At 38.1% G+C, this 13,100-nt stretch overlaps 1 protein-coding gene and 2 long non-coding RNA genes across 3 annotated transcripts in view; 1 reads left to right on the top strand and 2 right to left on the bottom strand.

Moving 5' to 3' along the window:
* LOC103144856 (uncharacterized) overlaps window positions 1-394 on the bottom strand; it is a 13,230-nt gene extending 12,836 nt beyond the window's left edge. Inside the window, exon 1 of the long non-coding RNA XR_001663329.1 lies at window positions 205-394. This is a non-coding gene — a long non-coding RNA (uncharacterized LOC103144856). The remainder of the gene's footprint in view (window positions 1-204) is intronic.
* kctd16b (potassium channel tetramerization domain containing 16b) overlaps window positions 1-13,100 on the top strand; it is a 93,564-nt gene that overhangs the window by 56,972 nt on the left and 23,492 nt on the right. The gene's annotated exons all lie outside the window — the stretch shown is intronic.
* Window positions 10,735-11,904, bottom strand: LOC103144857 (uncharacterized). Its single transcript, XR_476955.2, has 4 exons — window positions 11,798-11,904; window positions 11,028-11,075; window positions 10,877-10,960; window positions 10,735-10,751 (listed from the first exon to the last, which is right to left on the bottom strand). It is a non-coding gene; the product is annotated as an uncharacterized LOC103144857 (long non-coding RNA).

The raw sequence follows: 13,100 nt of genomic DNA, 5'->3' as shown, positions 1-13,100 counted from the left end.
CTGTATTGTACTAGGAGACCGACAACTAAATAAGAAGAGTTAAAAAACAAAACCCAACAATTAGATTTCACAACTACAATATAATCAAGATCTGATTTGACAACACAGGTGTTAACGAGCCGGTGGCTAGGCTAATGCTAATCCAGAATGTAAACAGACAAGCTTGGTGATCTGACAATAATTATAATACAGTTTCTCCCTTACCGACTGTCTCTCTGCTTGTTTGTAGATGTATCACACGAGCAAATAAATCTTCAAAGGTGACACCAAACTCCCGTTTTGTTTTTTGTTTTTTTTTCTGCTTTGCATTGCTTTGTCTGTCGCTTCTAATGTTTCCATTATTGTCCGTCCCTCTTTATGGTCCGTGTACTACAACCACTGGTCCGCCATGTTTCCTTCTGACTGTCAATTCTTCAGGTAGGGCAAGTCTTTTCTTTACTTTTTGTTCATTTTTTCTTTTCACTTTATTTCGTTTCTCTTTCCTTCTCTTTTTCCTTCTCGTCCTCTTCTGATTTGACTTCACAATGATGCTGTTTGATACTTGGTTGTTTTTAAAGTGTTCTCAGGTTTTGTATTTTGATGCCTTCAAACATTTTTTTTTGCTCAGTCTTTGGTATATTTAGCAAATATGTATCCAAATTGCATCCGGCTTATCTATGAGGGTAGCTCCAGATTACAGGTTTTTCTTTCTAGGTTGGCACAATCACAGTTCAAGTTGATGTTGACCTTGCTTGACAGAAATAGTGGTGTTTCAACAGTTCCCAGATTATAATCAACTTGATCTCTTGATTTGGTGGCTTCCAGGACAATGATCCCCAAATCACACCTATTTTTTATTTATTTACTTATTAAATGAATAAAGCAGGCTAACACTGAAATTATCCAGACATGGAAAATATGAGGACTACGCTTAAAACCAAACAGTTTAAATTAACTCTACTAATTATGCCAAGAAGACAGGTGAAACGTTCTGCCAGAATTATTAAGCAGAATATGATGGGCTGTCATCATAGCTTTAGGGAAGCTCTTAAATTTCCTTAGATGTTCAGTGGCAAAATGTACTTGACAAAGGAAAGGCTTAAATGAAATACAGTGAAATGAGACATAAGATTCTGCAGAAAATGAAAGCACCTGTCTTCAGATTGTGTGTTCCTGGAGTCACTGAAGGAGATTGAGACAACTATGTTTTATTCATGTTCATCTGACTGTTGCTGAATGCCTGTTTTTACCTTGTGCTCTCCACACAAAGTAGTAGTGGTTGCAGTTTTTGTGCATTCGTGTCGACAGAAAGGACAGGGAGTGGAACAACAGTGTGACAGGGACAGACAGAGCAGGAGAGGGTGATGGAGATGCAGTCAGAAAAAAACTCCAGTGAGATGACAGAAAAGGCCAAAGGGACAGGAGAAAATAAGAGATAAACAATTGAGAGAAAGAGTACCAAGGGAAGAAAAGAGAAATGAAAACAAGAAGCTCAGACAAAAAAGTGTGAGTCACATAGTGAGAGTAAAAAACTGTAAGAGTGAAGAATGGAAGTGAAAGAGAAATCAGTGTGCATGTGAGAGAAAGAGAGAGAGAGGCTGAGTGGGGGCAAGATTAGGGAGGCGATATCAGACTGTCCATCAGTGTCACAGAGCTTGTGTCCTCTGTAAGTCATTTCATTCATCAGCCTGGAAGCTCAGATTGTGTCTGGATGGCCTGTTTACTTATTCTACATCATAGCAGCAAAACGTGTGTGTGCTACATCTGCTTTCAGAATAGACCTCTGTTGAATCAAACCTGAATATTGATGTAAAAATGCCTGTACACAATTTTACAACCTGGACCACGTGGTAAAACATCAGCAGCAAATGGATGTAATATCATTTCAAAACACACTGGCTTACAGAAAACTATAGTACATTTACTGTGTAATATTCACATTTGAGTTACTTACTATCATTTCATCATTAGCTTACTTCCTCCTGTTTTAAAGTTTAGTTTCTGTAAAAGTTCATTACTGAAAACATACATCAAGTAATTTCTTTGTAAAAGCTTTTGTATTCCTAATGTATTACATGATCCTAAAGAGCTTTGGGCACTCATTTTTGTATGCAGCGAAGGAAAACGCTTCACTGAATTATGTTTAATCAGCACGTTCTTTTCTCCTTCACTGCTGAGCATAGACTTGAGACCAAAAAGAACCACTTAGCAAAAACTCATCCGTGTTCAAATGAGAGTTGTCATCAATCAAGCAACCCTCTGCTCTTATGGTGTCAGTGTGGACAATGTGCGGTGGCTGAGTGACGGGAAACAGTGCATTATGTTTAAAAGTGACACTAATGTACTGGTGTTGGTTAACTGGCTGACTAATACTATAAATAAATAATAAATCTACAGCAAATCAAGAAAATAATAGTATAAGCGTTAACTGGCAATGTGCAGAAAATAAATTAAATATGCAAATGTTTAAACATTTAGTAAAAATGCTTTATTTTTACACATGATCACAGATAGACTACTTCATTGAGCTTTATTGATTTCTGTTATATGTACTCAGAGGTTTGTCCACCATTATTTTAATGCTACTCCTGACATGTTATTGGCTTGTTTTCCAGACTAAATGTGAAGCATCACCCATCAAACAGCAAATCAAAGGATTTTATGTATTACGCATCAGAAGCTTTAGATCCCACAGTGTTTTCTTGTGGACAGATGGCATCGACTGATAAAGCTCATGTGATAAAAGTTTCTCGAGAACTCAAATTCTCATTCTGTATTTTTTTTTTCTTTTCTTGAACTTCTTTTACTGTTTACTGTTTGTGTCATGGGAAAGAACATCCATCACCTCCTCTCCCCACTCTCCTGTTTCCTGTTTTTTTTTGGGGGGGGGGTTTACTGGCATTTGGTCAGTTGTGACAGAGCGTTACAAAACTCTGCTCTGTGCTAGAAATCAGTGATTGCTACAATTTTCTAGCCCTGTTTTGGGGGATAATCTGGTGCAACCACTAGCTGCAAGCTTCACATTAGGTTTTCAACTCTACATAATTCTCCCAGGGGAATGTACTCATTTGCTGTTTTGCATGAGTGTATGTATATATTCTTGGAGCTCAGAAGTAAAAGGTGCATTTCATTTAAACACTTCGAATGAACATGCATTTATCAAAGTGCTGTGTGGGTTGTCAGAGAACTGCTCACCAACAGTGAAGGTCTACTGTGAGAGGGTTTTTCATATGCTTCCAAATGCATGCCACTAAAGCATGTGATTATGACAACTGGTGCTCATGACAATGCTCATTTGTTTATACTAAAACAAGAGCAAAGGGGAGGAAGAAGAAATAAGCACTACTGGAGACATTTAGATTATCTTTCATTTCTTTATTTCAAGTGAGGAAAACAATTAATCCAACTGGCCTCATTTTGCCAAATAGGCAAGATGTGTCTGATGCGCCTCTCATACATTTTCTCATCTATTCCATTCTCAAGCATAATGTTCCCCCCATTTCCATCAGTCATCAAGGTCCATTAAAGAGCCGTTCATCTGAGAGGCCACTCTATGACATTAGGCGAATAATGCATCATTTCGGCTTGATGGGAGCTGGTGGGGGTAAATTAGTGGCACTGATTGAGAACCCCGGTTTACATTGATTACCTCTAAGCCGTTGGAGCGTGGAAAGACATTTTGTAAACCTTGCCTGCTATTTCATATTGAGCTTGTGCAAAATATTGTGAAAGAGAGGGAGAAAAAAAAAGACCAACGAAGCAGTAATAAAGACAAATTAAAGCGGCGTTCATTTCACTACTGCTTGAGATTGAATAACTGTTGCCTAGGATACTGTGAATTTAAACACAGAGGAGGGAGGGGGAGAAGCAAAATAGGCTGAGAATGAGAAGGAGTCAAAGAGAGATAGACAGAAACAGCAGGACGTAACGTTTAGCTTTGTGCCTCTTATCGATTCCACCCTGTCATCATTGAGGAGACCACTTAGCCATTAGAAGATTAGGCTTGTAGTAGGCCTATATCTCACAAGGACAGCCAAGTTGATGATGATGAAGTAGTTCATGGAGAGCCTTCAAAATGTAGCGATATATTACAAATTCATACAACAAAAAGAGCAGCAAAACAGAGATATGTTTTCTTGCTGCAGGGATGTAAATCTCACACAACATAATTCTTTAAGGACATGCAGATAAGTTCACTAATAACTTCAACATTCATACTATATTTCTTTTTCTCACAAAATGTTTGTAAAAACTGAAAAAACTGTGGAAGAGATGTTTTTTTTTATTGCAGTGGGAATCCTGTTTCCTTATTTACGATCCTTCTGTCCATACACTTGCCGAGCCTTGCAAAAGTCTTCATACACTATTATTTGTTTCATCCATTGTCACATTACAACCTCAAACCTTTTGCTATGTGATACACCAGAATGAATGGTACACACTGTGAAAGAGGAAACAACTGAAGAAGAAACTGACATTTATCTAACAGTCATTTTTAATGTTTAAAAGTTCACTTTTTTTTTCTTTGTTCCTTGAGCTAACACACAATTTTCTTCTAAAAAATCAGTGGTATGTTAGTCTTTTTTTAGCGTTTAAAACCTGAAGTCCTGTTTAGTCTATAAATAGATCATAAAAAATAGATACTGAGTTTTAATGTACTGTATGCTATCTATTTTATATATTTTTCTCTCCTCTTCCTCCTTCAATTATACCTTCACAATATAATGTCCCATAAGGGCCCATAAAACTACCAACATCACAATGAATAAGAGTAAGTTTTATTTTTGCCATATTTTTATAGCAAATATTTATGGTATTTATTATGGAAATTGAATAATTTGCCAGCAGGAGCCTCAGTCATAAGCTTAACAATGCAAAGAACCTAAAAGAGAACAACTCCTGTTTTAAGATAGACCTGATGAGTCAGTCTGCTAAAGAAAACCAGGAAATCATGGGATGAGTAGGCGGCTCAAGGACACTTAAAACCTATTTGAGTTGAACAAAGTCTTACATTTTTGTTGAACAGGCTTAATATGATGCCTGAAGTCATAAGGAAAAGGGACAATGAGTAGATGACTGGAGGAGCAGCAACACTGAGATAAAGTGGTAGATTTACTAGAAATGCTACAGAAAAAAAATAGAGGATGAATATTTGTGCATTTCCAATCTAAATTTAGATCTGTATATTTTAGTTTTAAGTTTATTTAAGTTTTGGTTATTTTTTAACTTTAACATACACTCTCATTTGACCAGGATGCCTTCCCCTACATGACTGTCCCTACATTACATTCATTGGATTGCTTTATCAGAACGTATGACAACTTGCAGTGAGTCATTTCTAAATCTTTTTAAAATGGTTTCAAAATTTTCCCAGGAAGACATTTCTTTTAATTTTACAGCAGGATGCAGGTTTCCTGTCTGTGGGTTCATATGTCTGCAAGTCCAAAAGCATAAACCGCACATTGTCATGGTTATTTATGTGGAAAATAAAAAAGCATTTGGATATGAATATGTACTTGAGGCTGCGTCAGAAGGCTGTGGAAGAGTTAAATGTAGGGTGTCAGAAGACAGCCTGCCTCCAGTATATTCAAGTAGATACATAAGTGCGTTCATGCATGAAAAACTAAAAGCACTCTCAAATAGAGACCTACATGCACTCTAGAACTTTGAAAAAAAAAGACAAGTGTCTTAATGACACTTAGCCTTACACTGACTCTTCAGACCAAGTGAAAGTCTGACTATGCCAAAAGCTGTTAAAAGTTAATGACCCAGCAAACCTTGAAATTCATTCACATGATGCAAGCCCATGAATCAACTAACTTCAAAAACAGCAGCAAAACTCTCTGAACACTTTGGCTGAGGTTCACTCCTCTAGTTTCTACGGCACAGAAATTTAAAGTGACATTCTCTTATTTTTTTTACTTACAATCTGCCCAAGGTTTCTTTTGCCAAATGGATGGTCCTTAGTGGACACATTAGCAATGACACATCACTTTCCTGCCACTTAGACATTTGTACTCTGTGAATGGGTTCTCTTGCTACTCCTGTCTTTATGTATGAATGTGCATGGAGAGAGATAAACATGCGATATTGCTGTCTCTCTGTGTTTGGTTGCTGTGTCCTACTTCCTCCACCTACCCGTCATACAGAGTCCCTAATGAGGCCCCTGGGAAGCTGTCAAGAGCTTGTGCTTCTCCCAAACAGCTCTGCTTCCAAGTCAATTTCAAAGCTTTTGCCTTTAAGGCTGCACAGCCTATGAACTGCCAGGTTTGGTAACCAGCCGTCCGATTTTGTCACCATTCTTACAAATGCTAACAACAGCAGATTTGGCATGGATGCCAGGATATTTGAAATAACGCTCTACATCCATTTGTTCACACGTGTTTGCACAAACTGACAAACTTCCCTGACAAACAAGCTGACACACACCCATCTGGTTACAAGCCATTGCTTTATGTGAGCTGATTTAATTTAGTCTCTCCTCTCACCAGTTTCTCTGTCTCATCATGAGTGCTCTCAGGGAGATTTAGTGATTACTTAAAACAAAGAGGTCCCATAAAGAGTGAAGATATTGCTTCACATTCAACAAATACATGCAGTTCAGCAATACAATGATCGCCTTGATGGAGAGAGCACAAACATGCAGAGATTTACAGCAATGAAGAATGCCTCCTTCCCTGAAGAAAAAGTCGGATTCCTTCCAGTTCACTGACCTTGCTTGTCTTCCATATCCCACTTTGAGCTGTTTTCCTGAAATCCTCCCTACTGAGAATACTTCAGGAGAAATGGGACAACAGCAATGAAACATTCTTCACCGGTAATATTCAGACTCTTGCTCTTAACATAGAGGAGATACTTCGAGTGAACTGTAAGAGGAAAAACAACTCTCAGCTTCTTTTGTTTCCAGAAAAAGCTCATGGACATGAGATAGTAAATTGTGATTTTATTTGCAGAATAACGGCAAAGAAATTTGTTACCTTTGTCATTCCGTTTTTTTTTTTTTTTGTTTTGTTTTTTTCCCCCCCGTCTTTATAGTATCATGACAATGCTTCTTGTAAATTATAGCCTTACAGACCATTTTTCATTGTCCAGTCTTACTCTAACCAATGATGTCTGGTTTGGTACCATCCAAGTTGGAACATCAACTTGCAGTCTGTTCTTTACCATTATGGGGGTGAACATGGGCAGAAATATGGGCAGCCATGAGCTGTGGTCAACAATCTGATGATGCTGTTTGCAGCAACACTCAGTAATGGAGAACCTCGACTTTGTGGTTTTGATGGACTCATATAAACTCAGAAATGTGTTTCTGCCTTAATGACAAACTGCTAGAAATGTCACATAGTTCAGATTAAAGGCTAAAATGTTACATCTCATCCTCCATTTGGGTGTTAAGGCAAATAAACCCAATTTAATTTTGTCATATGAAAAGTTGTTGCTGGCCCAAATATAATGAAAATTTAGATTAGCTGATTTGTTTGTAAAATTTATACATAAATCAATTTATATTGTGACACTTTATTTTTTAAACATGTTCAACCTTTGGATTTGGGTAAATCAGTGAAATGATGTAAACCATTAGCCACACATGAATTTATTGAAAAGAAAAATCAAAATGCACATGTCAAACTGATGTTATGCAACTCTGGTGTTTCCTTCTGGCTGGACAAAAATCTGAAACTCCAACAGAACATTGACCAAAACAACATCTTTTCTCACTTCTCCTTCATTCTTCGGAGAGACGTGTTGCTTGTCACAATTACAATCATTCCAAAACTTGAAGCATGTGCTCCTGCTCACAATTATTCGTGACACTGAGCAGTTCTCTCATATCAGACCTATCAAACCTTTAAGTCCTCTAAAAATCTGTAATGCAGAAGAGTTAATTTGTTATGCTTGCTTCATCATTGAACTTTGGTCATTTATGGATGTGTGCAACTTGCATCAAAATCTGCCAACTGAATCGATTATGCATTGTATCTGGAATATGCCAGTAGTGATTGTTTGATAGTTCAATTCTCCAGTCACTTCATCCACATACAAACCAGCCACAAGATGAACACAACTGCTGCACAAGTATTTGAGAACTTTGCTTGCACACTCAGGAAATCACTGCACAGACTGATTTAAATATAATTGTTCTTGCATGAAAGAGATTGACCATTTTCTTACTCCAAAAAAAAATTTCAGGGAAATAAGATGAAAGGACAAGTTTAAATCTTTTATTTTAGATATTTCCACAAGGTTCATTAAGATTTTCTGTAGCATCTTTGCACAAAAGTTGTGCGATTTAATTGACTCAACACTGTGGTGTCATTGCTGATAACAGCCAGTGTTCTGGGATGTTCCTCTAGCAGAGTGCCTAACCTCCTGGGATTCATAGTAAACAGAGACAGCTGCAGTCAGTGGCACGCTTGCACAGTCTGGTACCATCAGCATGTTTCATTATGTTTGCAAGCGTGCCGAGTCCTGAGCAGCCAAATTTTTAAACTTGTTTCTCTTTTTTGGGGGGGTGAGGCCCCAGTGAAATATTTCAAAAACTTAAAATCCATTCAACTTTTGCAATGTTGGTTTTCAAAGTGAGGGTTAGATTGTAATGTACAAATTTCCACATATCTTTGGAATACACCTTTAAAAACTAATGAAACTTTGTTTACAATTGACCATTTTATTTGACATCACTTCTGTCCAGATTCAATTACTGACCACATTTTGATTTCCAAGGTCGCTTGACACGTTGTTGTGGTGGGAGGCGTCGCTTGACACGTTGTTGTGGTGGGAGGCGTCGCTTGACACGTTGTTGTGGTGGGAGGCGTCGCNGTTTATTTACCATTTTTGAAGTAAACTAAATGATTTGAGTAAGACTGACTTAACAAATTAAGTTGGGTGATTATAATATATTGAATTGGTTAAACTTAATAAATTTAGTTGGATAAACTTAATTGAATTGCTTGTTACCTACAGAAGCAATTCAATTAAGTTGGTTCAACTTTTTTCTTTTTAGAGTGTATTAAGGCAACTAACTGAGTAGCTCTCGCAGTTATATAACCTCAATAATGACTTTTGTTAACGGCAGCTCTCTCCCTTTTAATAACGAGGACTTGTTGCAGACTAGATAAATTTTAGTGGCTCAGCTTGAACCCCAGGGTGATTATTTACTCATCGCCAAAGAAACCTATAGAGCCATTGTTTTTCTAGAACCATTCACATAGACTTTACCATAATCAGAAGCAACATTAGTAATTCCGGACTCAGAATTAATTTCCATGTCCACAATCATCAACAAAATTTATTAGTAGTTTTAGCAGGGTTAAGTGACTGCAGCTTACTTCAAAAGATTTATCAATTATAAAATTAACAATTTTTAGATATCAAATTACCACCACATTATTTGTCCCTTCCTTATCCTATCACTGGATTTTCTAAGAGGCTTTGGGGAGCAGTCAGACTCATACCCAGTAGATTTCTGTTGTCCCTTGGTAACAGAAATTTTGACGTTCTTGGTCAGAATCTTGTCTTGATGAGACGAAAATCCCCTTGAAATGGAACAAAGCAGATCTAGTCTTTCTTTTATCTTTCAGACTTTGTCCATTCACCAAGTCCGTTGCAGCAGAGTTGGGGTCTTTGGGGCAGAGCAGGGCAGTAGTCGAATCAGGAATCCTGGAAACTGTGGGTACACGGGTCTTGTCCCTTCCAGGTGGTGCTGAGCCTTTAGCCTGTCCGTGGATTCCAGGGTGTCGTCCTCTGCTGTTGGTCCTTCTGCATCATGTTAGCTCTACTCCAACACCAGGAACAAAGAACGCTTTGCTTCCCCTTCTTAGAGTTTATATATCTTTTATTTACATGTGTGTGTGGATGGTTTACGTGACAACTCAAACGTCCACATGGGTGGTTCCTACGTGACCTCTTCGCCTTTGGAGACCACCTGATACTTTACCCACTTTCTCTTCTCTTGTCTTTGTTCGCTCATCCGCAAACTTCTGTTTACAGTTCTTTTTTTTTATATATAAATTTTATTTTACGTTTTCAAAGTTTGGAACATACAGTTAAACAAACAACAAGGCCCAGATGCACAGGTCAAAAGCATAAAACATTGCGGTTGACATATGGTGTACACACACAGCACATATACATAGTCACATACAAGGGTATACATACACACACTAGAGCAGAGGTTCCCAAACTGTGGGGCGTGCACCCTATGGAGGGGCGCCGTGCCAATGCGGAGGGGGGGAGCGCGGGAAGCCGTCTGGATGGATGAAAAAAAAAAAAAAAACATGAACGCTGTATGCGCTGTGTTTTACTTAGAATGGCCAACTCTCTATTATTCCTATGTCAATTTGATACAGTAGAGACTTCCACACTTCCCATATCTGTGTCCTCTGTCATTTTTATCAGCAGTTAAAACTGTTTAATCCGTTGTTAACATGTGGTAACCTGTTTTTCCGAGCCGCCTTTGAGCGCAACCTGAGCGCTATGACGCTCGCGCTGGGTTTACACCTGTGCAGGAGACCTGCTGCTGCTGTGCAGAGCTACAGGTGTGTTAGAATCACGGCAGCAAACCAGCAAAACGCAAAGAACTTTTCACAGTTTCCCCCCCAAACTAACCGACTGAGTTGAGTAAAGCTGTTGGATGCAGCTAATGTTAGCTAAAAGATGACTAGCTAATATCAATACAGAACCTTAAGCTCAACAAGTACCTTGTAGGCTACCGATGTTGGTGTCTATGTCATTCATTTTGCCCCCAAAAGAAGNATTGATTTCCATTTGCACTGATTGAGTAAATTTACATAAAATTGTCAAAAATGTGCATGCTGTACACACCATCTTACTTGTATAGCATAGCTTGCCACTCCCCACCATATCCTTTGACAGTTTAAGAATTAGCAGCCCTTACCTTCTTTAACTTGTTGCTTCAACATAAAATCCATCGTTTGTAGAATGGCAATGCTCCTCCTCAGAGAAATATTTTCTGACAATTCTGCAATCAAACCACATTGTCATTTTCTTGATTGACCGTTCAAAGATGGCTTCACTTGCCAACTTACCATCTTGAATCTTTTGCACACCATTTTGAGCAAGCGGCCAACTGGATCCTATGGACAAGACTTAGTTATGTTGTTCAGATCTTAAGTTGGACATATGCTTTCAATTCTTTATACACAAATCACTTTACTGTAAAATGTAGAACCGAGATACTTTGGTCTCACTTCCTCAACTCTTCATTTACCCGTTCTGAGCAAAAACCAAAGGCCATGGTTGACATCATTCATGTCTCACAGCTTTGCCGTCAGTTTAGCTTCATTTATAGCCAACGGCTTTGCTGGTCCCCCCCGTCTCAGTCGCAAAGAGGAACAGACCTCATAGAAAGCATTTTTGAAAATCCCTCGATACAGAAAGTGAAGCAGTGGTCCGCAAGTGTGCCAAAACAAACTCAACCCATGTGGCCTCACTCTCCTAAAGTAGAATGTGGAGGGTGGGGGCGGGGGGACACACCAAATCTGAACCGTTTGACTACATGCAACTTCAACACAACTGAAGTTGCATTTATTAGCCATTTACTGTTCAACTTTTTAGCAGTTGCACAGCAAATGTAGTGGCATGAGACACGTCAGAGATATACCGACTGAAAAATCCAAGCCAATATAAGAGCTACACAATGCCAGGAAAAAAACTTTAAAAATGAACTAGAACTAAAAAGTGGATTTAGCATGATGCGTTTCTAAAAAATGGTTTGAGTTTTTTTAAAGCACCAGTAAGCCACATTGCACTAACAATTGCATACAAAATTTGAAAGAGAAACAGAGAGCAGACAAACCTTTGTAAAGGCACACAGCCATCACACAAGTGAACAGAATTCCAACACACCCCATGGCTCCTGCTGCTACCTGAGAATGCAATCACCATTTGATGCTTAAAAACCTTTTCATGTGTAGGTGGCACAGCTGAAGTTGATCAACTGTAATTGGGTTTCTCTCCTGAAAAGTCTTTGCGTCGTGTGACAGTCATGTTATGTAACTTGAGTTCACATGAGAACACTTGCATAAACAAGCACAAATTCAGCTACATTTTAAAAAAATGGGTTTAGGGTCTGAAGCTAGTCATTGTCTACATATAATAAACTAAGATGAAGATTAATGATAAACTAAATCTAGAACAATCTTTATTTATGATTCCTTTTTTAAAAAAATCCTATTTTTCTTTCAAGGGCCTTATTGAAAGCCTTGAAATTAGATCGCTCTGAATGTTTTTTACAGCATGGACAGAAACTTTGTCTTAAAATCATTTTTGTAAGTTTCTTATTTCATCCTGTATTTTTGAAATTTTCACTTCAATGAGACAAACTGAGAGTCGTCATTTTGAATAATTTGTCAAACAGCAAATTTATAATATTGTTTTCCAAACCTTAAGTGTAAGTAATCACCTTTTCTGTTGTGATTCATATCACCAGATTTTGCTAACTTTTCACATTATCAAGCTTGAGGCACCAAAGTGAAAAAGGTTGCAGATTTTGTGAAAACCTTGCTGACCAATAAGATATTTTCTCCTGAGGTGCTGTGGTGGCGCACAAGGAACCTAATCGCAGGTTCGATTACCAGCCTGGTGACCTTTGCTGCATGTCTTCCCCCTCTTTCATTACCCACTTTACTGTCTAACTATTCTCAAATAAAAAATTAAAAAAAAACTAAAAAAAAAAGTTATTTTCTCTTCTGAAATCTTAACTGTGTTTTCAGGGTTTAAATTTTAGTAATTTTAGTAATTCTGTTTACTTTATATTCTTAATATTCTTTTGTTAAAAGATCCTCATCACTGGATGAGCTTATGTTGATAAATTCTGGAATATCTTTCGTCTGTTATTGCACAATAGCCAGCCCCACCTAAACCCTCTCAGCTCTCATAGACTGACTATTGACCAGCTCTCCAGTTAATGGGTCAGGAAAGTCTCTAGAATCCTTGGGCTTTTACTCCATAGTCTAGGAGACGTTCTGTTTAAGCTGGTGGCAGGAGGCCTCGTCGAGCCTCTGACTGCCTACGGTCCAAAAGTTATCCCCCTTTTCAACTACACTCTAAAAAGTGTTTTTGGTTGTAGTTCATCTTATGGACTTATTTACATTAATTTA

The sequence above is a fragment of the Poecilia formosa genome, unplaced genomic scaffold (assembly GCF_000485575.1).
Source record: "Poecilia formosa unplaced genomic scaffold, Poecilia_formosa-5.1.2 Scaffold133, whole genome shotgun sequence".
In the NCBI taxonomy this organism is placed as follows: domain Eukaryota; kingdom Metazoa; phylum Chordata; class Actinopteri; order Cyprinodontiformes; family Poeciliidae; genus Poecilia; species Poecilia formosa.
This window is presented reverse-complemented; position numbering and strand designations above follow the sequence as displayed.